This window comes from Coregonus clupeaformis, unplaced genomic scaffold (genome assembly GCF_020615455.1).
Source record: "Coregonus clupeaformis isolate EN_2021a unplaced genomic scaffold, ASM2061545v1 scaf2739, whole genome shotgun sequence".
In the NCBI taxonomy this organism is placed as follows: Eukaryota; Metazoa; Chordata; class Actinopteri; order Salmoniformes; family Salmonidae; genus Coregonus; species Coregonus clupeaformis.
This window is the reverse complement of record NW_025536193.1, coordinates 1-13,972: the sequence shown is the minus strand read 5'-3', so window position 1 is coordinate 13,972 and position 13,972 is coordinate 1. Positions and strand designations below refer to the sequence as shown.

At 45.7% G+C, this 13,972-nt stretch overlaps 1 pseudogene; it reads right to left on the bottom strand.

Moving 5' to 3' along the window:
- Window positions 1–1,470: 1,470 nt before the first annotated feature.
- Window positions 1,471–13,967, bottom strand: LOC121562738 (annotated as a pseudogene).
- Between the last annotated feature and the right edge of the window lie 5 nt (window positions 13,968–13,972).

Genomic DNA, 13,972 nt, shown 5'->3' with positions numbered 1-13,972 from the left:
TTATAGTGTGGTTAATGATGACATCTGGGTTGTGTTCAACTGCCCCCCCATCTCTTTCTCTCTTTCAGTTCTTCTCCCCCATAGCATCAGGCATCAGCTCGGAGTCGTTCTTCCGTTCTCAGTCTCAGGAGTCCAACAGCGCCAAGATATCCTGCCTTATCAGAACCCTCAGCAACGGAGAGAGGGAGAGGGGGATGGAGGGAGGGATAGACAGGGGGATAGGTGGGTTCCAGTCCATGATTAGGGGCTTCTCAAGCAGTCTTGGGGAGGCGGATGGGGATGGAGGGATAGAGGTAACCTGGGGGGAGAGAGAGAAGGAGAGGGGGACGGAGGGAGGGATAGAAGGGGGTCGGCTGGAGCTAGGGGAAGGGGGAGGCTACAAATCATGCTAAAGGGGTTCCAGGGTGGGATTGGAGAGGTAGATGGGGAGACAGAGAGGGAGGAGAGGGGATGGGGGGAGACTGGGAGACAAGAGGGATGGAGGGAGGTAACGAAGGAGGAGAGGGTGGTGGAGGGGGGAGTGTGGAGGGAGGGAGGATGCAGTCAATGTTTAGGGAGCTGAGTGGGGGGAGTATGGTTGGGTTTGGGGATATGCACTCTCTGGATGATATTGGGGGATAGAGAGGATAGGGGACATGGATATGAATATGAACATGGGGGTGGTAGGGGTCAGGGGTGACATGGCTAATGTTGGGGTCATAAGTCATAAGGTCAGGAGTGAGTTAGGGGTCAGAGGTCAGGGGGTGAGGTCGGGGTACAGGTGAGCATGCGGACAACATCCAATCAGAACTCTTCTAAGACCTGCAGCGTACGACAGGGAACCAAAATCAATATGGCCGCCACCGCCGCGACGCTGGACATGAACATGATGGACCTGGGCTGGTCTGACGACGACAAGTGACTAGGAGAACACACAAACACTATTTTGTTTCTGTTATGTCATTTTCTTTTTTAATTGAAGCCAAATGTATACACACCCCTTTGTGTGAGGACTGTAGGGGATAATAGTGAAGAATTATGAGCAGTGTGGATTTCGTCCTGCTAACTGTCATGTTGTTCTGGGCCTGGTTTCCCAAAAGCATCCTAAGGCTAAGTTCATCCATAAAGTTCTAACAATGAACTTAGCCTTAGGATGCTTTTGGGAAACCGGGCCCTAGTCTATTGAAGCTTTTAAAGTGTAACTGATGTGCCATATTAACAAGTGTTACATAGACCATAGAGCACTTGAACACCACTCCTTTTTAGATGCTAGGACTAGGTAAAGGGTACAATCCAATGTTTTCTGCTTTTAGATTTGTACACTTGTTAGACGATACAGTTGATTTCTTCAAAATAATAAGCTTTGAAGTAATGGGTTCTTACTGTGATCAAATGTGTGAAACTATTTTGTAGCTTGTACTGTATTGTTTTTCAATAAATTCAGAAAAATACAAATATATTCAAACTAATTCATATGAAAAAACGTAATATAGCTTTATACATTTTCATATAGCTTTCAGGTGCTAAAACAGTACTATACAAATTCCTTTTATATTTCAATAGCAGCATGAAACCTGGCTTGAGGGATATGTAGTAAAACATGCGTATTTGACATAAAATAACTTTTCTCACACTTAGCAACATAATGCAGAAAATACACACCCTACGAATAACTAAAGAAAAAACTACCTTGCCTCTTTCCAACCTCCAAAAAGCCCTTTTAACCAACAGTCTTGTAGAGCATCAGGCCCCTCATCCTTCTCCACCTTCACCTCATTTCTCTCACAAGCAGAGTTCCTACCCTGACAGCTCACACACTGAGCAGCAGTGCCACCCCAGCCAGTACCCTCTTGGCTGGTCTCTCTCTGGTCTTGAGGCTGAAGGTCCAGACATAAGTGGTTCCTCTCAGCTTGGTCTTGTACAGGGGACACTCATAGATGTTACGCGTCTCCTGTCTGTCGTTAGGTACGGCTCGGACTGAGATGACTGGCATGGAGGGGTTAACTCCTTCAGACGAGCCTCAGTGATCACCCCACCCTGAGTGTCCCATCTTGCACCTATGGGACAAAGAGGGAAAAATGAAGATAAATGAACTAGGATGTATGTGTTCATGAGAAGGAGAGGAGTGTATACCTTCCATGTATAGTCCGTATACGTATGCTCCCTCTCTGGCAGGCTGGTTGAACTCTTCCTTAAATTTCTTAGTCACATCCACAGTCAGGTTCATCTTATCTAACGGCCACTCATTCTTACGAGCCAGAGACTGCATCACCGCTGGAGGGAGAGAGGGTAGTTGAGCAAATAATTCCACTGAACAGAGAATACCAAGAGGCAACTGACAGTTACAACATAAGTTGGTTGGGTATGTTGTTTGTAAGTGTGTAGGGGGATGTGCGTGTATGTTACCTGTTAAGAAGGACTGTGGGTTAAAGAGTCCAGACAGCCAGACGACGGTGGGCAGAGCCAGGTCCTGTGTCCAGCTGTCCAGCTCTTTACAGCGCAGCAACACGTCATTATACCTGGTAAACACACACACACACATAGCAACACATCATCTTAAGTACACGTTGGGACAGTGGGAGAGTACACACAGTGACTCACCACTGGGCCAGGCTGTAAGTGGAGGGGTAGGCCAGTTTGGTCCAGGTGTCTGGGACGTTATCAAAGAAAAGAGTTGACTGGATCTGCTCCATCTCTGAGGAGATAGCCAGCTCACCCTGGAAGGAGAAAAAAACATCACTGTTATGAGAGACAACTACCAATTCACCCTTATGTCATCTATCAGTCCTAGTCTAATTTCCCAGCTGACCCCTAGCCCCTAACCCACCTTCAGCCCCAGGTCCAGCTCCTTGAGTGGGCGTCGTATCTCGTAGATGAGCGTGTTCATACGTTCACACTCCTGGAAGCAGACCAGGATGTATGGTGATCTCTCAGCAGTCTTAGACGTGATGTCTGACATGTTGTACTCTTTTGGAAGCTTCTCCAACACCTCGTCTAGGATGGTCTTCACCTGCAGGGAGGATGAGGGATGAGTGTGTGTGGGTCCGCTGTATGTGTGTGTCTGCTATGAGTGTGTCTGTTATGAATATGCCTGGTGTGTGTGTGTATGTGTCTCTCACACACACCTTCTCCTCTACGGTCTGTGAAGCCCCCCTCTCCCATCACAGAATCAGGTGACTGCAGCTCCAGCAGTGTGTGGAAGAGGTTATCAGAGGTCACCGTCAGAAACTCTATCTCTGCGTTGGGGTGTAGTCCATAATGCACCGGGCTCTCGTGGGGCAGCATCTCATCTCATCCCTGATCCATAGGCACGCCGCAGAGCCAACTTACTGCCTGGTCGAAAGGTCCAGGTTTCTGCGCAGCCGCCGCGACACACTCACTGGGCCGCATACATTCCTCCAGGGTAGGGGATGGAAAGGGTGTAGTCAGTTTATAGAGCATCGTTGTACGCCAGGTTGTGGGTTCAATTCCCATGGGGGCCGTATAATGTTTCACTAACTGTAAGTCGGACAAGAGCGTTGCTAAATGACTAAAATGTAGATGTAATAACCATGGTAACCCTGTTAGTCCAGGTTGGAGCACAAAGCCCGGAGCCAGAGCCAACTTTCCTGTCTCAAACTGGTGGCTGAAACATATGCTGAAATCTGTGGTTTATTTAACACTATAATCACAATGTAACATACACACACACCTGGTTGGGCTGCATATACTCGACACTACATAGGTTCTAAAGAGTCTTCTGTCCCAGTCGTCTGTGATGTGACCTCCATACATGATCTCTCCAAACAGATAGCGCAAGTCCTCCCACGGCACCTAAACATGCGCAAGCACATACACTCACACACAAAATACATGAACAATGACTCATCATCATCATCAATATAAACATCATCAATCATCAATACAGTCATGATCATCACCATCCTGATCACTATAACACGGTAAACAGTGACTTGTGAGTTGGCCTCCAGGTAGTTGTAGAGCACGTTGACAGAGATGGTGAGGTCTCCAGTGTTAAAGGGGTATTTCCTGTTCCAACCCTGAGGACCGAACTTACGCCTCTCAGCCACACAGGCATGAAAATAACACAGAGAGAACAGGATGGTCTTAAACTCCTGCTCTCTACTGCACTGATCCAATATGTCCTACAGAGAGATAGACAGAGAGAGAGAGAGCGAGAGAGAGAGAGCGAGGGTGGTTGTGGAAGGAGTTTGTGAGATATTGATAATATACAGTTGAAGTCGGAAGTTTACATACACTTAGGTTGGAGACATTAAAACTAGTTTTTCAACCACTCCCATTTCCTTTTAACAAACTATAGTTTTGGCAAGTCGGTTAGGACTTCTAATATGTGCATGACACAAGTAATTTTTCCAACAATTGTTTACAGACAGATTATTTCACTTATAATTCACTGTATCACAATTCCAGTGGGTCAGAAGTTTACATATACTAAGTTGACTGTGCCTTTAAACAGCTTGGAAAATTCCAGAAAATGATGTCATGGCTTTAGAAGCTTCTGATAGGCTAATTGACATCATTTGAGTCAATTGGAGGTGTACCTGTTGATGTATTTCAAGGCCTACCTTCAAACTCAGTGCCTCTTTGCTTGACATCGTGGGAAAATCAAAGGAAATCAGCCAAGACCTCAGAATAAAAATTATAGACCTCCACAAGTCTGGTTCATCCTTGGGAGCAATTTCCAAATGCCTAAAGGTGCCACGTTCATCTGTACAAACAATAGTACGCAAGTATAAACACCATGGGACCACGCAGCTGTCATACCGCTCAGGAAGAAGACGCGTTTTGTCTCCTAGAGATGAATGTACTTTGGTGCGAAAAGTGCAAATCAATCCCAGAACAACAGCAAAGGACCTTGTGAAGATGCTGGAGGAAACAGGTACAAAAGTATCTATATCCACAGTAAAACGAGTCCTATATCGACATAACCTTAAAGGCCGCGCAGCAAGGAAGAAGCCACTGCTCCAAAACCGCCATAAAAACCCAGACTATGGTTTGCAACTGCACATGGGGACAAAGATTGTACTTTTTGAGAAATGTCCTCTGGTCTGATGAAACAAAAATAGAACTGTTTGGCCATAATGACCATCGTTATGTTTGGAGGAAAAAGGGGACCTTGCAAGCCGAAGAACACTGTCACGTATCGCTGTTAGAGATGACCAAGGCGCAGCAAGGTGAACATATTTATATTTATTGACTAGATCACACGGATCAAAAACAATGAACGAAAACGTGAAGTCCTTCATACACAAACCAAAAGGAACAAGAAACCACAAAACACAAAAGTGCAAGACAAACAGTTAATATGGCTCCCAATCAGAGCCACCCAGCTGACACTGGCTGTCTCTGATTGGGAGTCACTCAGACCAACATAGAAAAATAAACATAGACTTACACACCCTGGCTCAACATAACATAGTCCCCAGAGCCAGGGACGTGACAGTACCCCTTCAAAGTTGCCGGACTCTGGCCGCGCCAACACCACAACAGGGGGAGGGACCGGTGGGCACCCAGCGGCGAGGCGGATCCGGCCCGACATGACCGGGGGGCACGGGTTGTGTGGACCGACGACGACACCCCCTGGCTTGATGCGTGAGGAGGAACGGACCGGACCGGCTGGACGGGTAAGCGCACTTGACTTGGCGCGGGGAGCAGGAAATGGCCGGACCGGCTGAGACGCGCACCACCGACCCGCGCGGATTTGGCGGGCCGGACCGGTTACGACGCGCCACCACAGACTTGGTGCGGAGAGCAGGAACGGCCACGGACAGGGCTTACTTAAACGCACTACAGACTTGGCGGGCGGAGAGCAGGCACCCGCCGACGACGCCACACCACCGGCTTGCGCGCGGAAGCTTGGATGGGCTGGGCTAGGCATAGGCGACGCGCACCGCAGACTTGGGGCGGAGAGCAGGAACGGGCCGCGATGGGTGTCGACGCAACACCGGAGGTTTGCGCGCGAGCAGGAATAGACCGACCGCACGGGGGACACACCACTGGCTCTACACCGGGATCTGGAACGGGCCGGACCGGAGGCAACACACGCCATACCCCCCCCACACCTCCATCCCTTTTTCTACCAGTGGCCCGTACCTGGCGGCCTCCTCTGCAACCCCGCTGACCGCTCCAGAGCGGCCTCTGCCCCGACGCCGTGAGCCCCCCAAAATTTCTGGGGGTCTCTCCTCCCCGTGGGACCAGGCCTCCATCATTCCCGCCCACCCCCGCCCCCCTCTGTCTCCAACCCCTCGCCACTCAGCTCCTCAATGGGCTTGACCCAGCGAAGCTGCCACGGAGATCTATTAGCGATGGCTCCTGGACACGCTGCTTTGGTCTGGTCTGGTGGTTTCTTCTGACGATCGTTGGTTAGAGATGACTAAGGCGCAGGCTATGGTGAACATATTTATATTTATTGACTAGATCACACATCAAAAACAATGAACGAAACGCGAAGTCCTTCGACACACAAACAAAAGGAACAAGAAACCACAAAACACAAAGTGCAAGACAAACAGTTAATATGGCTCCCAATCAGAGACACCCAGCTGACACTTGCCTCTGATTGGGAGTCACTCAGACCAACATAGAAAATAAACATAGACTTACACACCCTGGCTCAACATAACATAGTCCCCAGAGCCAGGGCGTGACAAACACCATCCCAACCGGTGAAGCACGGAGGGTGGCAGTATCATGCTGTGGGGGGTGCTTTGCTGCAGGGAGGGACTGGTGCACTTCACAAAATAGATGGTATCATGAGGAAGGAAAATTATGTGGATATATTGAAGCAACATCTCAAGACATCAGTCAGAAGTTAAAGTTTGGTCACAAATGAGTCTTCCAAATGGACAATGACCCCAAGCGACACGTACAAAGTTGTGGCAAAATGGCATAAGGACAACAAAGTCAAGGTATTGGAGTGGCGCATCACAAAGCCCTGACATCAATCCTATAGAAAATGTGTGGCAGAACTGAAAGCGTGAAGCAAGGAGGCCTACAAACCTGACTCAGTTACACCAGCTCTGGTCAGGAGGAATGGGCCAAAATTCACCCAACTTATTGTGGGAAGCATGTGGAAGGCTACCCGAAATGTTTGACCCAAATTAAACAATTTAAAGGCAATGCTACCAAATACTAATTGAGTGTATGTAAACTTCTGACCCACTGGGAATGTGATGAAAGAAATAAAAGCTGAAATAAATCATTCTCTTACAATTATTCTGACATTTTAAAATAAAGTGGTGATCCAACTGACCTAAAACAGGGAATTTTTACTAGATTAAATGTCAGGAATTGTGAAAAACTTAGTTTAAATGTATTTGGCTAAGGTGTGTATGTAAACTTCCGACTTCAACTGTATTAGGACAGCAGTTAGGGATGGGGGAGGTACTGAATATTCAAACCGAGCTTAGGCTAGGAATTGGATCAACTGTTGTAAGTATTTGATTCTAACACATTCTTGCACACAAGGATATACCATGATATATATATACACAGTTCCAGTCAAAAAGTTTGGACACACCTACTCATTCCAGGGTTTTTTTTTTATTTTTAACTATTTTCTACATTGTAGAATAATACTGAAGACATCAAAACTATGAAATAACACATATGGAATCATGTAGTGACCAAAAAAGTGTTATAAAATATATTTTGATTTGTTTATTTGAGATTCTTCAAAGAAACCACCCTTTCCTTGACAGCTTTGCACACTCTTGGCATTCTCTCAATCAGCTTCATGGGGTAGTCATCTGGAATGTGCATTTCAGAACAGCTGTGCCTTCTTAAAAGTTAATTTGTGGAATTTCTTCCCTTCTTAATGTGTTTGAGCCAATCAGTTGTGTTGTGACAAGGTAGGGGTGGTATACAGAAGATACCCTATTTGATAAAAGACCAAGTCCATATTATGGCAAGAACAGCTCAAATAATCAAAGAGAAATGACAGTCCATCATTACTTCAGACATGAAGGTCAGTCAATACGGAAAACTTCAACAACTTTGAAAGTTTCTCCAAGTGCAGTCGCAAAACCATCAAGTGCTATGATGAAACTGGCTCTCATGAGGACTGCCACAGGAATGGAAGACCCAGAGTTACCTCTGCTGCAGAGGATAAGTTAAATAGAGTTACCAGCCCCAGAAATTGCAGACCAAATAAATGCTTCACAGAGTTCAAGTAACAGACACATCTCAACATCAACTGTTCAGAGGAGACCGTGTGAACCAGGCCTTCGTGGTCGATTTGCTGCAAAGAAACCACTACTAAAGGACACCAATAATTAGGAAGAGACTTGCTTGGGCAAAGAAACACGAGCAGTGGACATTAGACCGATGGAAATGTGTCCTTTGGTCTGGAGTCCAAATTGGAGATGTATGGTTCCAACTGCCGTGGTTCTTTGTGAGACGTGGTGTGGGTGAACGGATGATCTCCGCATGTGTATTTCCCACCGCAAAGCATGTAGGAGGAGGTGTTATGGTGTGGGGGGTGCTTTGCTGGTGACACTGTCTGTGATTTATTTAGAATTCAAGGCACACTTAACCAGCATGGCTACCGCAACATTCTGCAGCGATACACCATCCCATCTGGTTTGGGCTTAGTGGAACTATAATTTGTTTTTTCAACAGGACAATGAACCAACACACCTCCAGCCTGTGGAAGGACTATTTTACCACGAATGAGAGTGCTGCATCAGATGACCTTGCCTCCACAATCCCTCCCGACCTCAACCCAATTGAGATGGTTTGGGATGAGTCGGACCACAGAGTGAAGGGAAAAGCAGCCAACAGGTGCTCAGCATATGTGGGAACTCCTTCAAGACTGTTGGAAAAGCATTCTAGGTGAAGCTAGTAGTGTGCAAAGCTGTCATCAAGGCAACTGATTTTTTTAATTTTTTAATTTCACCTTTATTTAACCAGGTAAGCCAGTTAGAACAAGTTCTCATTTACAACTGCCACCTGGCCAAGATAAAGCAAAGCAGTGCAATAAAAACAACAACACAGAGTTACATATGGGGTAAAACAAAACATAAAGTCAAAAAATACTACAGAAAATATATACAGTGTGTGCAAATGTAGAAAGTTATGGAGGTAAGGCAATAAACAGGCCATAGTGCAAAAATAATTACAATTAGTATTAACACTGGAATGATAGATGTACAAGAGATAATGTGCAAATAGAGATACTGGGGTGTAAATTAGCAAAATAAATAACAATATGGGGATGAGGTAGTTGGGTGGGCTAATTTCAGATGGGCTGTGTACAGGTGCAGTGATCAGTAAGGTGGTCTGACAACTGATGCTTGAAAGTTAGATAAGTGTCTCCAGCTTCAGAGATTAGGATAAGCTAAGATAAGGAGGGGATTTGCCTAGAAGTGATTTATAGATGGCCTGGAGCCAGTGGGTTTGGCAACGAATATGTAGTGTGGACCAGCCAACAAGAGCATACAGGTCGCAGTGGTGGGTAGTATATGGGGACTTTGGGCGGGTGAAGAGCATGCATTTCATTTCACTTGTGTTTAAGAGCAGTTGGAGGCTACGAAGTTGTGGTGTATGGCATTGAAGCTCGTTTGGAGGTTTGTTAACACAGTGTCCAATGAAGGGCCAGATGTATACAAAATGGTGTCGTCTGCCTAGAGGTGGATCTGAGAATCACCAGCAGCAAGAGCGGTGTTTGAAGAATCTCAAATATAAAATATATTTTTATGTGTTTAATACTTTTTTGGTTACTACATGATTCCATATGTGTTATTTCATAGTTTTGATGTCTTCACTATTATTCCACAAATGTAGAAAAACCCTTGAATGAGTAGGTGTGTCCAAACCTTTAACTGGTACGGTATATCTTTTTTTATAACTTTGGGAGTGTAGTTTTAGACGTTTTTATTTGAGCTACTGCTGGTTCTTATGTTGCGTTTTACACGAAAAGGCTATTTAGCCTACTTCATAACGCATTTTGCTAGTCCTTCAGTCAGTCCTGACATAGAAGTAGGCCTGTATCTCCCCACTTCAAATAGCGATTATAGGCGAGCACCTATTTGTCCCTAGGCTAAATGCTCATTATCGGAGTAGATTGCCAAAGTGAAATGACTAACGCACCCTTTAGGGGGAAGAAGAGTCTGGTGGTGAACGAGATAAGCGCGCACCTGACAGAGGTGCCAATTTAATTTGACAGACCATTGAGATCCATGCAAAACACTCGCAGATACATGTTATTCATCCATTGAGGCCAAAATATAACGCTGAAGCGTAGCAGTCACTCAAAGATTATTTCGTTTTCAACGTATTGAGCTAGGCTATAGCAAATATGAGGCAAATTCTATCATGGCGAAAATCTGACTTTATTTATTTGTGTTATTTATTTATTTTTGCCAACATCAAACTTAATCTTTCACAAAATCGCCTATACATGCCTCTTTATTACGACGGGGACACACAATTTCAGAACGCCCGATTTCAGAACCTTGGACAATTCCGATGTTCACAACCATAACAGCCTTGAACTCAAAGCACCTGGACAACCCGCCTTTACCTTTCAATTAACGAAGAAAATATTGAATTATCTTTACAATTTTTCACATATCAACTTGAAATCAGTGAGTAATATTTTTGTTTTGCTTTGAAATGTTATATTGCTCATGTTTATGAACACATAACCCTAATGTCTATGCTTAATACTCTTTGATTTAGATTATGTCCCACATGGAACCCTATTTCCTATATATTGCACTACTTTGACCAGACTCCTATAGGCCTTGGTAAAAAGCAGTGCACTATATAGGGAATAGGCTGCCATCTGGGAGACACCCAGAGCTGAGCTAGATAGGCCTACTGAACTGATGCCATGCATTTCATTTTGCTAATATTGAAGCATTTTGTTTTCCACAGGCACTATTGACCATGGGATCCGCAATGTCTATCTCACTCCGCGAGAAGGCAGTCCACTTCAAAGATGGGCCGGACACGGTGGGCCACTTCTTGAAGTCCAGACCCGTAAGAGCGCAAAGACAAGACCCTGAAGCGCTACTCGCCATGGAGGCGGATTGTGAAGAAGAAAGGCTCCCAAGAAGGTGCAGGCCCACGAAACACCAACCAAAACAACATCGCCCATCTGAGTAACGAGAACCTGGAGAAGTCTCAGTCCTCCTCCAACTTGTCCACCCTCACCCTGGAGAAGTCTCAATCCTGTGACAAGCTGTCCACCCAGTACCAGAGCACTCCAGCCATCGCCAACAGCTCCAACAACGCCCCTCGTCGGGTCGAGAAGGCCCCCTGACCAACTCCAACACGGCCCCCGCCGCCCCAGACGGTGATCGTCCCAGGACCTCGACACGCCCAAGAGGCTGGTGATGGTCCACGCTACAACCGGCGAGCTGCTGCGCTGCCTGGGTGAGTTCCTGTGCCGGCGCTGCTACCTGATCCAGGACATGTCTTCCATGGACCCGGAGCTGTGGCTGCGGGTGGTTGACCGTTATCTGCTGGACAACTGCTATCAGAACCAGAGCTGCATCAACCCGGCCATGGTGGTCTTCCTCTACATGCTGTGGCCGCGAGGCGGTCTCCTCCGAGGTGGCCACCTTGCATGAGCTGCAAGCCAGGTGCTGCTTACCTGCCTCTACACGACCTGCTCCTACGTGGGCAACCAGATCTCCTACCCCCTGGGACCCTTCCGGTGGAGACCTGCAGGCAGACCTTCTGGATCCGCTGCATGTCCATCACCAAGCTGATGAGTGGTAAGATGCTCCAGATGAACACAGACCCCAACTTCTTCTCCCAGATGTTTGCTGGACCTGAAGAACGAGAGCCAGAAGGAGGAGAAGAAGAGCCGCCTGCCCAGCGGTGTGTACAGCACTCAGTGAGGGACCTAGGTAGAGGGGCCAGGGGAGGGGAGGGGCCTACTATAGCCTGACATTTCAAAATGGGAGGGAGGAGGATTGGTTTAGGGAATGGGTAGAGGGGTGAGCTTTGATGGGAAAATATGATTTATAGATTTTAAGGGTTAATATGAGGGTTAATTTGGCTTGAAAGAGAACACAAATCGGTAGGTATGAATGTGTAGAGGACTGAGGCTGTAGCTAACTATCTACTGTACCATGACTGTCTGACGTGTGCACCGCCTACCACGGGAGGATTGGAGGCACACGAGTGACTGTGCTAGTGCTCACATCACACAGGCTGCAGCCTACCAGCCTACTGTTCTGACTGTGTGAGATGTGCACTTTCTACCACGGGAGGGAAGGAGGCACCCTTGTGTGAGTGGGCTAGTGCTCAGATCATGGTTGAACAGACAAGCTGCAACCCCGCCGCTTTAGACTGTGAAGTGAACACCCATGTTCCCCCACAGCAAGCACAGGACTGGACAGTTCTGGGGGGACAGGGGTTCGCTTGAGGACCATTGGTTCTGATGAACTTGAATCGAACAGTGTGACTGTTTTGGAATAAAATGCTATATATATTCTCTTAAACATCCAGTGTTGTGTCCTTATTATTTTACAATTGATATTTTCCATGTCATTTTGAGATCTTGGTGGAGATAATACTTTACCAGTGGTGGAAAAAGTACCAATTCAGTAAAACTTGAGTAAAAGTAAAGAAAATGACTCAAGTAAAAGTGAAAGTCACCCAGTAAAATACTACTTCAGTAAAAGTCTAAAAGTATCTGGTTTTAAATGTACTTAAGTATCAAAGTGAAAGCAAAGGCTATATATCAAATTCTTTTATATTATGCTAATTGCCTTTCTTTTTATTTATTTATGGGAATCCAGGGACACAGTTCAACAATCTTTTACAAACCAGATCAGAGGCAGTAGGGATGCATTTTTTCTTAATAAGTACATGAATTTGACCGTTTTGCTGTCCTGCCTGAGCATTAGAAATGTAACGAAGCACATATTTTATTTCAGAATGTAGTCAAGTAGAAGTAAAAGTTGTAAAAAATATAAAAACCCAAGTAAAGTACAGATACCTCAAAGTAGTACTTCAAAGTATTTACTTAGTTACTTTACACCACTGTACTTTACTAATGATTAGTAAATGTTTTATAAGGGTCTATATTAAACATCTAATAAATTATCCAATAATTCATTTGGAAAGTTTATAAATAACTATGTATAGCTTACTAACATTTGCAAATGTAGAAACAGCAATTAGTAAATAGTGAGAACTGTTTATAATAGCCTTATAAATGATCTATTACTGGACATTATTATAAAGTGTGAATCAAACATTTGATGAGATTATTTTGAACAATAATTTCAATTGCCCATCCCTAACACCAGTGGACAGACAGACATTAATACACACATTCCTGTACCTGTCGTAGTTGTCCAGAGCAGCATGAAGGTTGGCATGCATGCCAGTGGGAGGCTCGAGATTTGATGGCATTCTCCAGGATGCCCTGAGTGAGGAGAGGAGAACAAACACACTTTTTTAATTAGGAAAACACACCGTGTTATTATAAATGCATGTGTGTGTATGTGTGTGTGTGTGTACCTGAGGGATGATGTGCTCCTGTGGTGTGGGGCAGGCTCAGCACTCATAAACACCCTGTAGTCCTGGTGACTGCCTCACAGCAGCTGCCCGAGAAGCTTCTCCAACGACCCCAGCCAGCGAGCCACCAGGTGGATATTCTGACAGAGATGAATGAATGAATGGATGAATGGATGAACGGGAATGAATGGATGAATGTATGGATGAATGGATGGATGGATGAACAAATGTAAGCGCAACAAACTAATAAATTGATTAATGAAACAATGAATGGATGGAAGGATGGATGGATGCAATGATGAATGAATGAATTGCTGTTTTATGTACAGTATATAGCAGGATAGCCATACCTGTAAAAATGACCCAGTGTCCCTCCTCTTTTATCAGCCATCTCCATGGCGACCTCAGCCACACAGCCCTCTGACCCCGACCCACAAGACAAACCACATGTGGAGTTTCCCAAGGTCTATGGTGAACCCCAACTTCCTGCCTG